This window comes from Podarcis erhardii, assembly GCF_964252035.2.
Source record: "Podarcis erhardii genome assembly, chromosome: 3".
Classification (NCBI taxonomy): Eukaryota; Metazoa; Chordata; class Lepidosauria; order Squamata; family Lacertidae; genus Podarcis; species Podarcis erhardii.
This window is the reverse complement of record NC_138507.1, coordinates 27,362,653-27,382,870: the sequence shown is the minus strand read 5'-3', so window position 1 is coordinate 27,382,870 and position 20,218 is coordinate 27,362,653. Positions and strand designations below refer to the sequence as shown.

General features: G+C 44.0%; 1 long non-coding RNA gene across 1 annotated transcript in view; it reads right to left on the bottom strand.

Moving 5' to 3' along the window:
- Positions 1-16,014, bottom strand: part of LOC309339467 — a 270,809-nt gene extending 254,795 nt beyond the window's left edge. The window contains exon 1 of the long non-coding RNA XR_014155383.1: positions 15,984-16,014. This is a non-coding gene — a long non-coding RNA (uncharacterized lncRNA). The remainder of the gene's footprint in view (positions 1-15,983) is intronic.
- Between the last annotated feature and the right edge of the window lie 4,204 nt (positions 16,015-20,218).

Here is a 20,218-nt window from a genome sequence, read left to right as displayed (position 1 = left end):
TGGAAAAAAACTCTGCAGCTGCAGAGGATGAGATAACTTTGGAACTGGGGGAAAAGAAAGAGGAAGAAGGAGAGGATTTTCAGGCGGAAAAAATCAACCAAAAGCCGGCAACCTTTGGAAACAAAGGAAACAAAGGAAATGACAAGTGGATCGCAAATCTGCAAAAGGAGAGAGAGAGAAAGGAAGAAGTCCCTGAAATAACAGGAATACTGGACTATATAAGAGCAAACAAGCATGATTGGGACTTCTTCATCTGGTTGGAGTATGAGAGATTGAGCGGTCCTGAGCAGAAACTGACATTGACTGATTTGGAAGGAGAAAAACATGAGGGGCTGGTGACAGAACCTCTTCAAAAAGAGAGAGCCAACAAAACGGACTACCAACAAAACTGGTGGAGAGAGACTAACTGGGGCTTAAGATCCTCTGATGTGAGAAACCCGGGCTAAAACAGCCAACTTATTGGGACATCGGTTTGGGAAGGGACAGAACCGGGGCAGGGAGGGAGGGGAGAGTAGAATAGTTGAAATCTGAGATTTAGAATCGCTATATTATGATTCTTGGTGTAATATGAGAAGGGAGAAATTTATGGGAGAAAACTTAGGCCGCCCTTAGAGAAATGACTAATTGTGTAAAGTTGGATAAATTAAACTGGGTTAAGTGTATGAGATAAACTTTAAGAAAAGATAAGAAATATTTAAGGGACGAGAGAAATAACTTGCTGAGATAATCAACGAAATTGGAATGTGGGAGGGAGGGTGCGGGGAAGTCAATGAAAGAAGGTAATGAAAGTAAGGTGATGAAGTTATGCATGTTTTGTTTTGTCTTTATATGTTTGTTTGTTTGTTAAAAAATTTAAAAACCCAATAAAAATTTATATATAAAAAAAAGGAAACCATGCATAGACTCATGGTGAGGACTGTAGCTCAGTAGTAGAACCTCTGCTTTTCATGCAGAAGACCCCAGGTTCAATCATTTCCAGGTCTGGCTAGAAATGTCCTTTTCCTGAAACCTCAGAAAGCCACTGCCAGTCAATGGAGACCATACTGAGCTGGACCAATGGTCTTCTTGTGTTTCCATGCATGCCCCTCCCTCTTGCTACCAGCTGTCATGCCTGAAGGCATCTGTGGGAAGCAGTACTTAGCCCCACCTCTCCATTCTGCTCCAGCTGAGAACATTCCCCCTCCATCTGGCCACCACCACTTCTGAGGCCATCAGAAGGAGCCACCTTCCCACTGTGATTTGATCCAACTCAATGGCATACTAGCTGGGGCGGAAGAGAAATGTAATCCAAATCTGCTCTAGCACCAAGGCTCTCAAAGCATCTGTTGTCCGAACACAATGGGGCAGGTGAGCAGCAAAGTCGTAAACACTAACCAAATTCCCACATCAGTCTTTTGATCAGTTACACAGCACTTGGGGGTAATGCCAAATTTCCAGGTGCAGTAGTGCTGTGCAGTGCGCCTTAAAGAGTGTGCACTGGGATTGCTGCAGTTTAAATCTCATCCCAGACATGCTAGACATGCCATGAAGCCATGCACATTCATAATCCTCATCTGCAAAGAGCATAGCTGTCAACTTTCAGATTTGAAAATAAGGGATCAGCAGCCTCGAAAATAAGGGATCAGCAGCCTCACCTGTCCCGGGGACAGTCTACAGGATATCTAACAATCTGGGATAGCAGTGGGAAAACGGCACTGGAATAAGGGAATTTCCCGCAAAAAAGGGGAAAGTTGACAGCTATGGCAAAGAGAGAGGAAACTGCCGTCACCCATTGCCCTCTCCCTTTCCTTATTTTACAAGAGGAGAAGCCACGGGGCCACGTGAGCTCTGGCCTTTAGCCACTCACACGTGCAAACCACTCACACTTATTTCTGCAACACAACCACTGCGGTGGAATAAGGACCAGGCCACAAAGTCTGAGTGAGAACCACTTTGCACAGGTGGAAATGCATTCTATAAATGCTAAGTGGAGGGGGGAAAATACTGTATGGAGAGAAGATGAGAAAATCAAGCTATTCTTTCGAACTCATACCCCACTCCCCCAAAACCTGGTTTGAGTACTTGATACAAGCACTGTCAGGCTTGGGGCCTGATGTACAAGGGCTCTTCAGTGCTTTCAATTTCCCAGCGCTTTTATTACCCTGCTCTTGCAATTCACTTTCCCATCCTGACTGATAGCTTTCCTGTCATCTGTCTTACCATGTACTGATACTTGACCTCACAGAATAATGTATCTCTGAGTGTCATCTTTTATTCTGTGTCTGAGACTTAAATAACTAACTCCCAGCTGGACTTCTATGAAGTACAACTGTTGCAGTAATTCTTTCTGAAAGGGCTGCTGCTGCTGCTGCTGCTGCTGCTGCTTTTCTCCAAGCGCCAGACTGGGAGACACCGACCAAGTCACAACTTGGGGTATTTTGATTAGAAACCATCCCATTGTCCTGCAGTTGCATAGACCACTCACTCAATGTAAAGCTAAGACATAACTGCGAACTGGGGAGGGGTTCCATAAAGGCCAGATAATGGCAAAATGATACTTGTTTTCCAAGGGTGTTTTTTTTAAAAAAAAATGAATTAAAAATAACCGTTAGTGGACTGGAATTAATTTTGTTACCATGGACACAACTTCTGGAGGATAATGGGAGGCAATCAAAATTAAGCACTTGAAAGCCCCTTGATTTCAAGGGGAGAGGCTGATGTATGGATTGGACTTAATCCTTTTAGTACACTGCAAATAGTTATAGTGCTAACAAAATAAAACAAAAAATCAAAGAAGAAAAAAATCATATATTTTCTTAAAAAAGAAAAGAGAACTGAACATTCATGACCAAAGCGGAAATCTATGTTGGACTCTTGTGTATGCCAACAAATTATCACACATGCACATTTTTATTTTATTTATTTATTTGGTGTTGGGGGGGATTTAAAATCTGGGACACACATATTGACATGCAGACAAATTGCGGCATGCCCTTTTGGCAGACAGTGGACACAATCTGCTAAGACAGTGTGATGTGATGCTTGCTGATGGACTGGAACAGAATGCACCAATATGCTCTTTTGGAGCTGTCACTCACGCCATGGAGACTTGTGCAGAATTACACAAATCCATGGAGGGCAAGACTATGAAAGGGTACTATCCACAGTGATGGCTATGGTCTTCCTCCACTAATGGAGGCAGTATGCATCTGTTGCTGAGAATCACAAGGGTGGAAAGTACTGCTGTGTTCAGGTCCTGCTTGCGGCCTTCCTACAGGCTATAGTGGGAACAAGGTGTTGGTCCATGATGGGCCTTTTTACATGCTTATGTTCTTATGATGGATTGTGTCAGTGGCCTTTCACAGAAATTTGTGCTTCCCCAAAGGGGTGTTAGAATTCCTGTTCCCTGATTGCAGTCATGGGATTTTTGTCTTTCACATGACGGTATATGTTTTGACTCCACAAAGTGGGAAGTGACGAAGACAGGATGTTTGTGTTACTGTGTTCCGTGAAGTGGGACTATTGTCCTTTGTTCTTTTTCTCTTCGCTGCCTGATGCTAGAGAGAGAGGGAACCATGTTGCAGTGCTCTGTGTGTGTTTATGTGTAAATAAAGCAAGATAAAGATAAAGGGAACCCTGACCATTAGGTCCAGTCGTGACTGACTCTGGGGTTGCGGCGCTCATCTCGCTTTATTGGCCAAGGGAGCCGGTGTACAGCTTCCGGGTCAATGTGGCCAGTATGACTAAGCCGCTTCTGACAAACCAGAGAAGCACGGATACGCCGTTTACCTTCCTTCCGGAGCGGTACCTATTTCTCTACTTGCACTTTGACGTGTTTTTGAACTGCTAGGTTGGCAGGAGCAGGGACCGAGCAACGGGAGCTCACCCCGTCGTGGGGATTTGAACCACCGACCTTCTGATCGGCAAGTCCTACGCTCTGTGCTTTAACCCACAGCGCCACCCGCGTCCCTGTAAATAAAGTAGATTAGCCAAAATGCTGAATTGCTGAGTTCTGTTACGCAAACTGCGCAAGCTCTGCAGATCAGTAAGTGTGCCAGTGTTGGTTGGCATCGGTCGCTGTGATGTTCAGGCAGAAGAAAGCTTTTGAAGCTCCCAAACGATTGACCAGGAAGGAGAGAACATGCCAGGTGGGCATGTGTCTCTGCCAGGGTCCTACTCAAGTGTAGGCTGAGCTCCTGACAAGGGAACCCTCTCTAGTGTCCGGAGCACACACAGCTCAAGGAGGACAAACGGTTGGTAGTTTCATTCTTACATTAGCTCTGGAGGTGCACTAAACATGCACACACATGCTTCTGGTGCCTAGGCAACTGACGGTCCTCCCTGGGCTTATACTCTGGGCTGGACTGCTGGAGCAATGGGTGGCCATGCCTCCTCCCCAAACTTAAATACTCTTGCCTGATGGCATGAGTGCAAGCAAACTGTGACTCCTTTGACCCAGAAGTGGCCATTGTGCCTGCCTCCTAGTCCAGGGGGGCACTGGGGGAGGGGATAGGAGGGACTCTGTCACTCCCCACCTTCAGATACCATATTGCCCTCTGCTCCCAGCATGTCCTGTCCTTCCTTCACCATCTCAGACAGCTCCCCATCCTCCAGCTTTCACTCCTGCCTCTCAGGAGGCACAAAACCCCATAAATTGCTACCCCCTTCACCTAGATCAGCCTCTGTCCCCACCATGTCTTCCACTGTGGAGCCCTGGCAGTCCCTAACATCTAAGTTTGAGGTTACTGATGGGACATGAATCAGGAGTTAGTAGATTCTGGGCCAAATTTGATACTTTCAGAGATCTACCTTTTCCCACTCGCCATTCCAGAGGTATGAGGGGTATGTGGAGAGAACAACAATGGCCATGATACATGATGATAGCCCGCCTTGGCCCATCACCCTTAACTCCTTCCTTAACATAGTCTTGCACCAAAAATGTTTGCTGAGCAGGAACTCTGTAATATCACCTCATCATCGAAGCTGAAGGTAAACCTCATCACTCTCCCGTACTGTAAACTGAACGAGTGACTGTCAAGCTTATTCACCACGGTGAGCTAATGGCATTCCAGAACATATCCGGTTGGAATTTCTCCCAATAAAATGTGTTCAAAGCATTATGAAGCAACCACAGAGAAACTGAAGCACAACCATAGGTGAGTCATGGTCAAAAAGGGTCAGGAGCTTCAGAAAAATTCATCTTTAATTCTTTGAACAAGATTTACAAAACATATTTGAAATGATAGGGAAGGCTCGTCTGTTGATACAAAAAAAGCTCTGAAGAAACTTGAGACCTTATAACCCAGTTTGTTCATTGAGATCATCAAGAGTCCTGTTAGCTGCCTAACATATGACATTACATATGACAGATTGGTTTAAATAATTTACTGCATGTTTCCCCTCCCCCCCTCCCAGTATTCCTCCCAGAAAGAAATAGCAAAGGGAATATTTGCATAAAAACGAACAGGACAGAAAAGTGTCGTCGTCCCCCCAATTTCACCCCAACCTGCTTCCTTTCAATGTTGTTGCAGAAAGACAGATTCTAAGCCTGTGACTGGTAGCAAAAAGTTACAGCTTCCACCAGAGCTGTGGTCCAAGGATACAGCCTTAAGAAAATATCTCATGCTTAAGCAATCTGCAGAATTTCTGATTTCGACCAGACAACAACGTGCTCAGAGTCTCTGGAAAACTCTCCTTTCAGTGCCAACTTTAATTGACTGACCATGAACTAAGAAATGCCTGCCAGGTGGCCAGGCAGTCTCAGTGTTCCTCCAAATAAAAATACAGGCCTTGCAATGTGCAGAGAAGCGTCGGGTACCAAGGAAGTTTATTTTCTTTAAGAAAGGCAAAAACTGCAAATGTTTAGAAGGAAAGCCAAAGCCCTCACTTCACAATGCTTGTGGGTTGGTTAATGTGACAGAAAGTGTTGTGTATTGAGTCAAAGGATTTTATATCTGTATTATTATTGTCTGTATTTGCATTAGGGTAAAGTAACTGCCTTTTGGTTCCAGAGGGTACAGCTACTATTGGTTCATTTAAGCTGCTGTATTTGGATCCTCTGTCTTACTGGTTGCCTCCAAAAGGCAGGACTGTGATTGCCTGATATTGTTCCCTCCAAAATGTATCCCTTCTAGCTAGTTCCCTGTCCCTATAAATGTAGCTCTCCCCTCCTCAGGTGTCAGTCTTGTTGCTTTAATAAAGAAGTGTTACTAGAGAACTGTCTCCAGCATATTATGTCAAGAGAGCTGAAATCACAAACCCCACATCACAACAGAAAGCACCCAAGCAGGACCGGCCCTACCATTTGCCAGAGCAAGGCAGTTTCCTCAGGCATCAAATGTTGGGGGCAGGCAGCAACAGTGAGTGATGGCAGAGAACAAAACTGTGTGCACCAAACCCACTATACTAGCATGTTGCCCTCAGGTGTGGTGTAGGATGCTGTCCCACTTTTGGTGTTAAAATACAATTCAATTGCCAGTATGCTCAGCTTTGGTATATGGAATTGGGGAATGGGAGAGAGATGCCATCTTGTCTTTCACTTCAGGCATCAAAAAGTATTGGACTGGCCCAATACTTCGGAATGAAGTCTGTATTAGCACCAATAGAGGCTTCCCTCTTGAAGCTAAAAGCAGCTCTAGGGATGCAATTTTTGTTGGGATCGCAATATATATATAATTATTGCTTTCATGCAATATACATCATGGTTATTTCAGACCCTCTAGGAGTCCCTATTTTCCAGGGACAGTCCTGGATTTACAGAATGCAACCCAGGTTCTGATTAAATAAATAAATAAATAAATAAATAAATAAATAAATAAATTAATAAATGTAATTTATTTATTTATACCCTGCCCAGCCACTCTGGGCAGCTTCCAACAGAACACTAATATACAATAACCTATTAAGCATTAAAAAGCTTCCCTAAACAGGGCTGCCTTCAGATGTCTTCTAAAAGTTTGGTAGTTATTTTTTTCTTTGACATCTGGTGGGAGGGTGTTCCACAGGGCGAGTGCCACTACCAAGAAGGCCCTCTGCCTGGTTCCCTGTAACTTAGCTTTTCGTAGCGAGGGAACCGCCAGAAGGCCCTCAGCACTGGACCTCAGTGTCCGGGCCGAACAATGGGGGTGGAGACGCTCCTTCAGGTATACAGGACCAAGGCTGTTTAGGGCTTTAAAGGTCAGCACCAACACTTTGAATTGTTATCGGAAATGTACTGGGATTTGATCCCAGAATATCCTGCTTTCCCATAGGATTTCCATCAGAGAAATGTTGGAGGGTAGGAGGCAAGGAGATAGGTAACTATACAACCTTTAGAAGACATCTGAAGGCAGCGCTGTATAGGGAAGTTTTTAAATATTTAATGCTTGATTATGTTTTTATACATGTTGCAACCTGCCCAGAGTGGCTGGAGCAACCCAGATAGATAGGTGGGGCAGCTGGGAGGGACGCAGCGGCTCAGGCACCCTGCAAGCCCAGCGCAACTTGTGGGGCTGGCATGTGCCTGTTGCATCCTTCTCAATTGGCAAAGGGCAGCTGGGGGGTACGCAGTAGCTCAGGTGTGCTGTGAGCCTAGTCTCATGCTGCTTTTGTGAGCGGCTTGCTGGGCTCTTGGGGCACCTGGTCTTGCATGCCACCTTGGGCTCCAGCGTGCCGCCTTCAAAGGTAAGTGTCACCTGGGGAGGTCTGTCCCCTGCTTCTCTAACAACGCCACTGTGGTGCATTTTGCTTACCTGGATGGAAGAGAGAGGTAAGTGTGAGAGTGTGTGCAGAAATTAGCCTACTGTGCAAAGGTGAGCTTTACATTCATTGCCCCTCCCAGTTGCCCTCCCTCTGCCCTTGCCCGCTTTTGGCATGTGGCCCCCAAAAGGTTGTCCAGAAATAAATGTGGCCCTCAGGCTGGGAAAAAAAATTCCTGCCCTTGGTCTGTGGCAGGGGTGGTCAACTCTCAAGAGACTGCGATCTACTTTCAGAATTAAAAACTGGCAATTTGGTGGGGGGAGGTCAGCTTGAAATCTTTGGGGGGGGGATTTCTGTTTTTGGGGAGGTTAAAGGCAAGGGACATAGGGGTAAAAGATTGCTATGGATGAATCACAATGGATCATAAAAAGATCGCTATGGATCAAAACAGCAGCACAGAGAAAGCTCCATCTTCCCTTCCAGAGATCAAACAACAATGGAGGGCGGGGCGAGGGAGCAGGGCAGGAGTCAGTTTTAGCAACGCTAAGGAAAGGGAGCCAGAGATCGACCGTGATCGACCAAAACCTCACAGGGATCTACTAGTAGATCGTGATCGACCTGTTGGACATCCCTGGTCTATGGGATCAAGCGTTTTTCCAGGATTGGAGCACCTGAGTTGCCCGTTTCATGTGCAGACTCACCCATCCCATCAAATGGCCATGCTGACACACTAGAGCAGGGGAGAAAAATCTATTTGCTTCGTTTTCACTATATTTGACATTCTCTCAGCACCAGCAAACACAGTTCTATGCACGAACCCAAGTATACCAAAGGTATTTTGCATGCTACGCCTTTGAGTGGAGGTGAGAAAGAGAGAGAGAGAGAGAGAGAGAGAGAGAGAGAGAGAGAGAGAGAGAGAGAGAGACGGGTTTGGGACCTGATTGTCAGTGAAAAGGGCAATTTTTGAAAGAGCACCAAGATCATCCTAATCTCAGAGGACTTTATTATGTGAAACATATCCTTTATAGCATGTTCCTTCCCACCACCTGTCTGCTGGTGCCCCTGATTGTGACAATAACTGTTCCGCTGACATTACTCTAATTAGGACTAAACTTTACCCAGCGAGATTACCTGTCTCTCGGGTGAGACAGCCAAGGAAAAACATGCTTAAATTACTATTATCTCATCCTGCCCCCATCTGTTTGTTTCACTCACCATTATGTCATAGCTGGAATAATAGTACGATATTTGAGCTTGCAAATATATGCTATTTGGGTGTAGCTACTACTTAATTTGAAAAAGGAAAAGAGAGTAGTGCCAGAACTTCAGACTGCCTGGAAGTTGCACGTCCTGGTTCACAAACTCATTCTACTGCTTCCAGGTGTGCAGGGATGGGAAAATGTATCAGTTTTGCTTTCTCATTTTTCCAGCCTTAAGTTCTCTGTATTTCTGCATCAGTCTGTGGCTTGTTTGTTTTTTAAAGTCCTCGTGAAAATTCACCAGCATTTCAGTGCAAATTTCTCCTAGCCTGTTCATTTCTGGATGCAATTTTGCTGAGTATCCACAGTTTTGCAAAGCAATTTTCCCCAATGCAATGCATTTTATTCCCTAATGCAATGCATGCTATCTTCACTAATATATGAATTTTGATGCGCACTTTACTCTAGTATGTGCATTTTTATGCACATTAGTTGGCTGGGGAACTGCACTGAAAACACTGTCACTTTTTAAAAGAGGGGGGGGGCAGAAGCTGATGCTAGAGCTGGGCAAAGAGGACTGGGAAGGCTCTGCTATGTAAGTGCTTTCCCAGCCCTTCGGAGACAGCTCAAAAGACAAAGCCATGCAGACTGACCAGGGATGCCCAAAGCCACAGCCCAGGCTCTTCCTGTGCCCTTTGGGGGGGGGGAGTCTGGGAAAATCTACAGTTCAGTTAAAAGCTCAGAATCTGAAACCCCTCCGTGTGACAAAGGCTTTCACCTACTGAAATAATAGGACCAAATAAGACTCTATAGAACTGGGATACCCACAGTGCCCTCAAATATCTCCTTTTTGGTGACTATTAAGGCCCCCTGCCAATTTTTTAAAATGAGAGTTTTGGGGCAGAGGGGGTGCCTGCATTTTTTTCGTCTGTGTCTTCTTCATTTTCAGGTGGGTGTGTTTTGCCCATGGGGGTAACTGAGCATTGCCCTATTTCCTTCTGTGAAATGGGTATTTTGTGGCACACACGTCAATTTCTTAGATTTTTGGACAGACAAAAAAAGTTGGGCGCTGCTGCTGTAAAGTCATTTTCCTATAGCTTACTTCCTTGTGAAAAAATTAATAAAATTGTTAACTTAAAGTCAGTGTCAACTGCACAAAGGAACTGACCCAGACTCCCAACTTCTTCCTTTTGCAAATGGAGTGAGCTTAAGTGGGCATGGCTACCCAGATAGTATGCTGAGATCGAAAAACTCCACTTACTTGGGAGTAAGTCCTGTTATGACTTACTTCTGAATAAACATGGTTAGGATTGTGCTGTTAAGTTTCATTCAATGCAGCTGCATGCTGAACATCATTTTCCAAGCTGTATTTTAGCTCCAAGGTGTGCAGTTTATAAAACTTATATTCTTAGGGAAACCACTGAAAATATATCAACTTATGAACAGGAACATGTAGATTGACACAAACAGAGAGCTCCCTGAGGCACTTTTATTGCTTGCTCTAGCCCACTAGAACCAGTGGAGAAACCTTAACAAATAACACCTTTCATATGACCAGACATGTGCCTAACAAATAACTCCATTACTTGTAATCCACATGTCTCCAGATACACATCAACAGCTGAACAATGGATCTCATCTGATGTGCAAAATATATTGCAAGAGCTTCTTACAGTAGTAAAGCCAGGGACTTTTTTAAAAAAAGAAAAGAGATGTTTCATATTATCAACATTCAGTTCAATAGACTGGAGACAGAAGGCAGCTGCACATGTAACATTTTTAGCACAGGAATGAATGCAGACCTCCGCTGCATATCCTGAAGCCAGCAAAGTTAAAAATGGTCCCGTATCGTCTTTATTATCGCACGGATGCTAAGAATACACATGGCAGGGAACTTGACCAATTCTATTTTTTATTACAGTTATAATTATTATTTAGCTGCTGCGGCATATATTAAGTTAATCGAACTTCTCCAGGTGGTCCACAAAATAAAATCATGTCTCCTCATGTGTGAAATATTATAATTTAGCTACAGCATCCATCTGTAGCATACATCCTGTAAATCGCATCATGTAATGTGGCCTAACACTAGATGAAAGGGGTAAGAAAATGAAGACTCCTCAACACATTCCCACATTATCGTGTGTGTGTGTGTGTGTGAGAGAGAGAGAGAGAGAGAGAGAGAGAGAGAGAGAAATTTACTATAAAAGGAGCAGTTAACAAGGGATACTGATCACAGTGATTCCGAATACAATTTACGAGTAAGCATTAGTAAAAGGTAAAGGGACCCCTGGGGTTACGGCGCTCATCTCGCTTTATTGGCCAAGGGAGCCACCGTACAGCTTCTGGGTCATGTGGCCAGCATGACTAAGCCACTTCTGGCAAACCAGAGCAGCACATGGAAACGCCATTTACCTTCCCGCCAGAGCGGTACCTATTTATCTACTTGCACTTTGATGTGCTTTCGAACTGCTAGGTTGGCAGGAGCAGGGACCGAGCAACGGGAGCTCACCCTATCGCAGGGATTCGAACCGTCGACCTTCTGATCAGCAAGTACTAGGCTCTGTGGTTTAACCCACAGAGCCACTGCTCTGTGGTTTAACCCACAGAGCCACTCATACTCCTGCCTAAATGTCAGGAATAGAAGGAATATTGTACTGTCTTATTTATCCTTTAGTGCCAGAGTCATAGGTCAGCAGTAGGGCACACACTTTGCATACAGAACTTCAAACCCCGGCACCTCCAAGGAGGCCTGGGAACAGATTACAACACCCATAACCCCTGATCATTGGCCATGCTGGCTGAGTCTGATGGGTGTTGTAGTCCAAAATAGTGGGAGGGTGTCAGGTTGGGAAAGGTTGAGCCAGATCGACCAATGGTCTGATTCAGTATTGGCAGATTCCTTAGTTCTGAGTAAGAAGGAAGGTTAGAAAGGAAAGTTGGAGCTCTGGCCAATTTCATTAGTAGCTAAAGATGTTATTAAAAACAACAAAAATGTCTATACTAAACCGGGGGTTGTCTAGTTATTCATTAGACCTCACTAGTCTCTACTTGAGATCATCTTCAAAAATCAGAGAAGTTTTTGTGGCCAAAATGTGAATTTTATATCAGTGCTGAAATGGTATTTGGGGGATTTTGCAGTGCTTGATCTTTCTCATGTACTGTTGTAAACTCTCTTTTTCTTCCACCCAGCACAGAATTACGTTACTAGTTAGAAGCTGGCTGGAGCAGGCATATCTTCAAGCACCATGTTGTGAAGAAATCAAATTGGAATATTAAAGATTTTAAAAGTAGGTCAGATGTAGGGAAAAAATGCATTTTAAGTAATCCAGACTTTCAAATTAAATCCTGATATAAAATGGATGAATTTTCTGCTCTGTGCCAGTAACCACGGATTCACCCTGGTGCTTTTATTATGTAAAAATTCTTGTTCACACAGAAAGAGGCTTATGGGCATTTACATAAAAAAGGTGCATGAGAGGATCAGCAAAATTAAACCAACTTCAAAATATTAATAGCACACCAAGAGTCAGGGAAGCAAGCCAAGATTCATCAAGAGCCACAAACTATTACCTGGGAGATGCACAGACAATCTCTATCTTTTGCCTTGGATTGCTGAACTGTCGAATCCTTATCACTCACCCGCACTGTTTTATCACTCTAAACATCTCTAGTTAGGTGGTGGGACACAATGTCAGTGGTGGACATGCTAGTGGTGGGAAGGGCTTTCGGAGGGGTGATCCCGTTACATATTTAGTACATCTCATTCACTGTTGTTGCCACTGACTGGCTCCCCATATTTCAGATAAGGTTTTCTCAGTGGCATAGCACGGGTTCCTAGCTCCCAGGGCCATGCAAAGGACTGGGAGGGAGGAAGGAAAACTACTGGAGTACATGTGCACATTCGACTGCCCAATGGCATCCGTGTCACCTGGGAGATCGCAACTGCACAGCAAAGAAAAGAAGAGTCCATGCGGTCACTTCCTGGTTCACATGGAGAAGCCATTTTCAATGGAGCCCAGCAGCGAAAGTGCACAGCTGTACTGAGGCAGCACCAGGCGTTGAAATTTTGCACCCCTAACAATTTTGCATCCAGGGCAACCACCCTGTGGCGCCCACACACACTATGCCACTAGGTTCTCCCCTAGGCCTGCCTAGAGACACCAGGGATTGAATCTGGGGTCTTCTGCATGTAAGGTAGATGTTATGGCCCTTACCTGGGCTGATCCTCAAAGAGGCCAGGCCCCAATTTGTAATGGGCTTGGAAGGAGGAGTGAACTGTTGAGTTAGGCTTTCCAAACTTGCCTTCCTTCAAGATACAGAGCCTTCACTCATTTCTACATCTGATAAGAAAAGCTCCAATACTACATTGATGGAATCCATGCACAATTGTCATCCTCTAAAGAGTGAAGGCCTTTTGATCTTCGCCTTTCAGAATATTTCTGACTGGGGCTGATGGGAGTTGTAGTTGAAAACATAGGAGAGGAGGGGGGAGTTTGGATTTGATATCCTGCTTTATCACTAGCCGAAGGAGTCTCAAAGTGGCTAACATTCTCCTTTCCCTTCCTCCCCCACAACAAACACTCTTTGGGGTGAGTGAGGCTGAGAGACTTCAAAGAAGTGTGACTAGCCCAAGATCACACAGCAGCTGCATGTGGAGGGCTCTTAACCACTACACCACACTGGCTCTCTGGGAGCCTCTCTGGAAGGGCACCAGGTTGGCAAAGGGCAAAGGGCTGGGTTAGACATTGGTTGCCTGAGCTAGACTGCCAGAGGAATGCTTTGAGGCCTTAACCCTTAACACTTCCAGCAAATGCCTGTCTTGGAAGTCATAGGATACCAATTGAAAAACTGTGCATAAAAAATTCAAAGTTTGAGAATGGCTTTGCAGACTTTTGCCTCAGTGTGATTCTTTCACTAGCAGGATTCTGGTGGCCATAACAGCTAGCATGGGTAGTTTTGAAAGCAGTCATCTCTTGCTGCATACCCTACACTATGACAGACAACAGATAAGCCGAAACATATGGATGCGACTGGTGCATGTGCAGGCACAGACATGATCAGGAGGCAGCGCAAGACCAGCAGGATGAGGAGAGGACAAGAACGAAGCCTACAGCAGCTCTGACATCGGTGGGTAAAACGTGTCACGCTGAGCTCAGAGACCACAGCTGCCATTCAAGGAATCATTAGCAACGAAGGAGAGGTGGGGGAACATGTTGTGTTGTCATCACACTGTAAGGCTGGCTGCAGTCCAAATTAGCTTCCTTAGAGAGTGTGAATCAAAATGACAAGTAATCTGAATGTTAATGAAAAATTCTCTCTTGCTTAAGGCTCCTGACTGCCATGCATTCCATTCTTGGATTATGAATCCCACCATTTGGGCTTGCTGAAAGTGGTGCTCTGGAATTCCAAAGTGGATCTGGGCCTTCCTCAGATGTGGCATGCTGGCAAACCCTTTCGTTTGTTTATCCTGTCTACCTGTTAAAAGAATTGTGTTCCCCACCAGGAGGAATATACACTTACCTGCCTGATATATGTAGGGCAGATCCACGTTTGCCACATGCAAACCAAATTTCATTTGCAGTTTTTCTAAACTTTTTTTATATATATAGTTGAGCTTTGTTGCAAAATTTGGAGAAGTGAATATTTCAAAGAAAAACTGTGTTTCGGTTTCGTGTACTATTTTGTAAAGTGTGAATTCTCCTCCCTCTCTACTATACAGATCAGCAGTTTGGCTTCTGAATACAGACCAGTACAAAACCAGGCCTGAATACAAAACTGGGGCTAGAAGTGAAGAGTTGAATGGAATAATTGCTGTTTATATTGAAGGGCCTTTCCTTCTAATTTGCCAGCCTCCTCACCTCAACATTACCAGTAATGGATACAGTTTAAAATGTGAAACACTGAATTTTGCAAGCTGATACTTAATTCATTTCCCTTTAAATTTAACAAGACTCCACTTGCTTTCAGAGTCAAACACACTTCACAATACAAAATCCAAATTCTTAGTAATAGTGGTAGCAGTAGTTGTCGTCATCATGATCATCATCTTATTGTTATTTACTTATTGTCATTACTTGTATTATTTTGAGCAATTCATGCAAAATTTCATTCTAACTCATTTTTAGCACCAACTTCCAGCAACCAAACTTAGGGCAGTACCCAACAAAACAGCCCCACTATGGTAATTACTTTTCGCTGAGCAACAGAAGTTTCTTATTTCGCCTTTCCCTGCACACTCTGTCCTGTGTACCACCTAAATATGTTCTGGAGGTGCCCCCAAACCATCCAGATCATTTTTTATGGTGCACAAAGAGAGGAGAGGGAGGAACAGTCCCTTTGCAGTGTCAAAAGTCCTTGTGTCAAAGGAGAGTTCATTTACAGCACTCAATTCACATAGAAACCCAAGTCAATCCAAAGCCCTATGGCCCACATGAACCTGAGGCACCTGTTCCAAAGGAACAAAGTGGGAAGATGTCCCCATTGTTGTATTCTGATAGACTGCCAAAGTTATATGTCTCACCCTTACCCCCAACCTGCCACCAATGAAGTCAAAAGGCAATAAAACAGTATAGCCCTATTCGATCACTGTTTGGGGCCATATCAAAATGTCTGCCATGTATAACTTTAGCCCCATGCTAATGAAGGAAAACAGGAGAAAGGGCTGCCCAGCCACTAGATTCCCCCCGGGAATCTGGAAGAACAATTATAGGCCAGCTCAACAGCTAAGAAAATAGTTTTTGCAGTTATAGCTCACTTCACACTTGTAGGAGAATAGCACAGCAGAAACGTCAAGAAGCCTTTTGAAATCTAATTGGCCACCATCAACTGCCAAGCAAGAGAATTAGCTAAATTGTTAAAGCTATAAAGCAAGTAGTAGTTAATGCTCCCCTTCTCCATTTTTCTTCTTTCCATTCACCACCGAACAAGGAATTTATTTTTCCAGACAAGAATCAGTTGGAATAGATTAGCTCATAGCGTTAGAGCCTTCATTCATGAAGTAGCGAATACAGATGTTTTAACTTATAATTTAGCCAAGCAACCAGGCAAGTAACCTTTTCAAGAAGCAGATTGACAGATCCTGGCATAAAAGGAATGGACAAATCTTTTAACACTAACACACATTACCTTTAAAAAAATTCAGACAGAGATGTCTCCACATACAAAAACGAGATGCTTGCAATTGCTGGAAAACAATTAAAAACATTTGTCACAATTAAGCTACATTACAGAAACATAGGCAACATGCAATTTAGAAGACTTCTAATTTATGAGATGGTGCATTTTGAGAAACGGTAATTTGGAGAGCGAGTTCAATCTTCATGAATGATATGTTTATCTTGCTAACTTTCCAGATGGACTCCGGAAATTTTAGTCACCCTCTGCTGCTTCTCCAAAAGACTTAGAGCATTTCAAACATTTGCAATCGTCCTCTACAGAATAACAGTTTTTGACAAAATTAATCACACGTTGCACTTCTAAACAAAGGTGGGCGCAATTCTAGACTGAACTCATTTCACGCATTTCACTCTTTTCGGTAGCCATTTTAATGCATTTAGGTGAATCCTTGTGTGCTTAAACAGGAAGGGAGTGGAGCCACCCCAAAAAACCCACCCCAACATCTCTGCATGTACTGGCTTGATTTCTGAGTGTTGAGTAAATTCTGAAGCGAATGCTACAGGGTTCCCTACGGCAGGAAGACTTCTATCTAAGCTTGTTCACAAGAATGTGCTTGATATTCATGTTTGGTGCAGATATAACGAGACGGGCATTTGTGTATCATTTGGAGTTTCTATACATTCAGTTGATTGCTCCCAACGTAACAGGGTGCAATCCAGGTTGCATATACTTGGATAAAGTGTGTATAAAATGGCAGACAAAATGTGTTGTTGTTGTTGTTTAGTCATTTAGTCGTGTCCGAATCTTCGTGACCCCATGGACCAGAGCCCGCCAGGCATTCCTGTCTTCCACTGCCTCCTGTCAAACTCATGCTGGTAGCTTTGAGAACACTATCCAACCATCTCATCCTCTGTCGTCCCCTTCTCCTTGTGCCCTCCATCTTTCCCAACATCAGGGTCTTTTCCAGGGAGCCTTCTCATCTCATGAGGTGGCCAAAATATTGGAGTCTCAGCTTCAGGATCTGTCCTTCCAGTGAGCACTCAGGGCTGATTTCCTTCAGAATGGATAGGTTTGATCTTCTTGAAGTCCATGGGACTCTCAAGAGTCTCCTCCAGCACCACAATTCAAAAGTATCAATTCTTTGCTATCAGCCTTCTTTACGGTCCAGCTCTCACTTCCATACATCACTACTGGGAAAACCATGGCTTTAACTATACGGTCTCTGCTTTTTAAGATGCTGTCTAGGTTTGTCATTGCTTTCCTCCCAAGAAGCAGGCATGTTTTAATTTTGTGTCTGCTGTCACCATCTGCATTGCTCCTCATTTATTGCATCCTTCCCCTAAAGAGCTCAGACTGTTTTACACAGGGATTCCCAGGCAGGATCCGGCGCAGACAATAGACAGGATCAAGTCAACTCAGATTAGTTTCAGTGGATGAACTGGTTCACATACCTTCTGATCATCTAACTGCATCATATGTATTTTAATATGTTTCACACAAACAAATATTGAACCCCTTTTGAAAACCTTCCTTCAAAACCTCCCTGTTCACATCCACTTATCTTCCAGTGCCTAACCCAGAAGTCTTTTTCACAGCCTGTTGAGATGTATGGGATAATGAGTACCCCAAAAAAGAAGGTTAAACAAAGCTTAGACCAATCTTGCGTCATAGGTAAATATGTCCATTTAATCAGCGGAATGAGCAGGAGGTGAAGGTCAGTTTGCACTCTGAAGCTAAGATTTACTGGACTGTAATTGCCTGTTGATGTCACTGCTTTCTGAGTGTGTATGTATGGATAGAGGTGAACGCAGGTAAATATTTCTATTAAGTGGGTGAAAGTTACTAACTTTTAAGTTTTGTTGTGGCCATTATTATTTCTATTAACTTCGTTTTAGCTTTATTCAGAGTTCTCCAGTCTGGATTTTGTCCCTCCGAATACAGTTGCAGCTAAGCATACAAAGTTTAGGAGGAAAGGGGTCATTGGTTTAATGGCACACATATAAGCATTACTTTATGTCAATACAAGTCTATTGATCTAAATCTCTCTCCTGTGTGTGCCTCACTTAGTTTAAGTGAAGCTCCACCAGGGCTAGGTTGAGCTGACTGTTTCTAAGCAATAAAACAGACATGTCATGAAACCCTCCGGCTATAAAGATTACCGTTCCCCTTTGACTACATACTTTTAAAGGAATTTTACTTGAGAGCAAAAGCTTAGTCTTTTTAAAAATAAAAAACACACATTTGGTCCTTATTTGCCTGAATCAAAAGGTAACATTCCCCAAATTCTAGGAAACCTACTTACATTTACTCTTTCTAAGAAAGGTCACCCATGTCTTGTCTGCTTCCCCATCCATTCATTGTTTTGTGGCAAGGTACAATTCTATGCAAATAAAAAATTAAAAATAGTACTGAGCATATTTGGGTAAGAAACTTCTAAGAAATGGAATGCCAAGTAAAGGCACTAGGGATTTTTCTTCAACCATCCAGTAGCACAGCTCAGGCAGTGTTCTTCAACCTTGGGTCACCAGGTTCTGTCTGACTACAATTCCCATCACCACTGACCATTGGCTAAGCTGGCTTGGGAGAATGGAAACTGTAGACACAGGGCTGAAGACCAGTGAACTAAGGTGACAATGGACACCTTCTAAGCTCACATACACACCAATCCATTTATAACACTCTTATAGCACTTTGACAGGCATGGCTTCCCGCAAAGAATCCTGGGTGCTGTCGTTTGCTTAGGAAACCCCTCTCAGAGCGGCAGTTCCCAGCCCGTTTATACATCTACCCATTGGCCATTCTAGTAATAATTTTCGTTAATAAAGAATAAAGGAAAGAAAAAGAAAATAATTCAACACCACAAAGCGTCTTCTCTTTCATGGACAACACGTGTTGAGGTGGGGTCTAACAGGACCCTCCCTCCTGGATGCTGGGCGGGACCGTTTGGATGGCCATGACTGTGATTGGGCCAGTTTGGGTTGTTGGGGAGATTTTGATGTTGCCATTTAGAGGGTTGGCCCGAAGGTTATATATTCTTGGCATGCAGCTTGGTACAGTCTCTTTTGCTGCGTGCATCGGATCGCCTGCCCACCCTCCCTAATTTAGGGCTGTTGCGTTTGACATTGCTGTGCCTGTCATGGGGTTGTCTGCTTTTGGGGCAGGGGCCTGGTAGGAATTTTGTCCATTTGGCAGATTGGCTGGTGCCATTTGGTTTTTGCCTACTGCGTCGCAAATTGACACAACTTGTAAGGTTGCGGTTAGGCATAGGTTAAAATTTTGTTGGTGGAGGGGTAAGGGCTGGCTGTGCCTGCCCCTCCAATGCTGCTGCTGCAAGGGAATTCCATTAAATGAATCCAGGGGCTTGCCATTATTTCGTCTGTACCCCTGAATGGGGCTTGGGTCGTGCAAGCCCCTGGGAGCCCCTCCCCACTTGCATGTGGGGAGAGGTGAGGGTCTGGTGCCCAGCCCCATTCTCTTCCCAATATTGTTTTCCCTTACTGGCTTTCACTGGAATCCAGAAATCAGTTCTGTCCCAGGACGGGGACTGATAGTCGTAACCAATGCCTAAGCAACCACTCACATTATGTATTTTAATAAAGTTGTGGCCAAAATTATACCAAAAACCTTAAACAAAAATTCTGTGTGAATTGTGAATTATTAGGGAGGTGGCTTGGGGACCTCGACATGCAATATTACAAACATTCCATCTATGCAAGCACATCAGAATAATTCCCACTGCATGTGCTATTCTAGGGGGGGGGGTTGACCACCCCCAGGCAATTTTAGGACTTGTGAGAAGAAGACAGGGGATAGTCCTGTTGTGCTTCAATGTAGGGCTTCTGCTACCAGAATTTGTTAGGTGACTTCCACCCATGGTGTTGGTGATGCAGAAGGAAGAGTAGGGTGTTCATTTTCCAATCACAATGCTGAGAAATTCTGCCAGATTTTTTTTTTTTATCTTCCACCCCTCATATTTCCTATTTGTTTGTGAGTTGCAAGATTTAACAAGTCTTGCAACCATTGATCCACAAATAAATATGCATAGAGTTGGGTGGCATGTGTGCCTATTCACGATCACTTCACATGATGTCTACAGATAAGCAGATGGCATGTTCTCTCTAGAATGTAGTTGAGGAACCAATCAAATGTTCAATGCTTCATCACCTCACACATTCCTTATTAGTAGAAACCTTGCATGGCAGGGCAGGGACGTGAGTGGCGCTGTGGGTTAAACCACAGAGCCT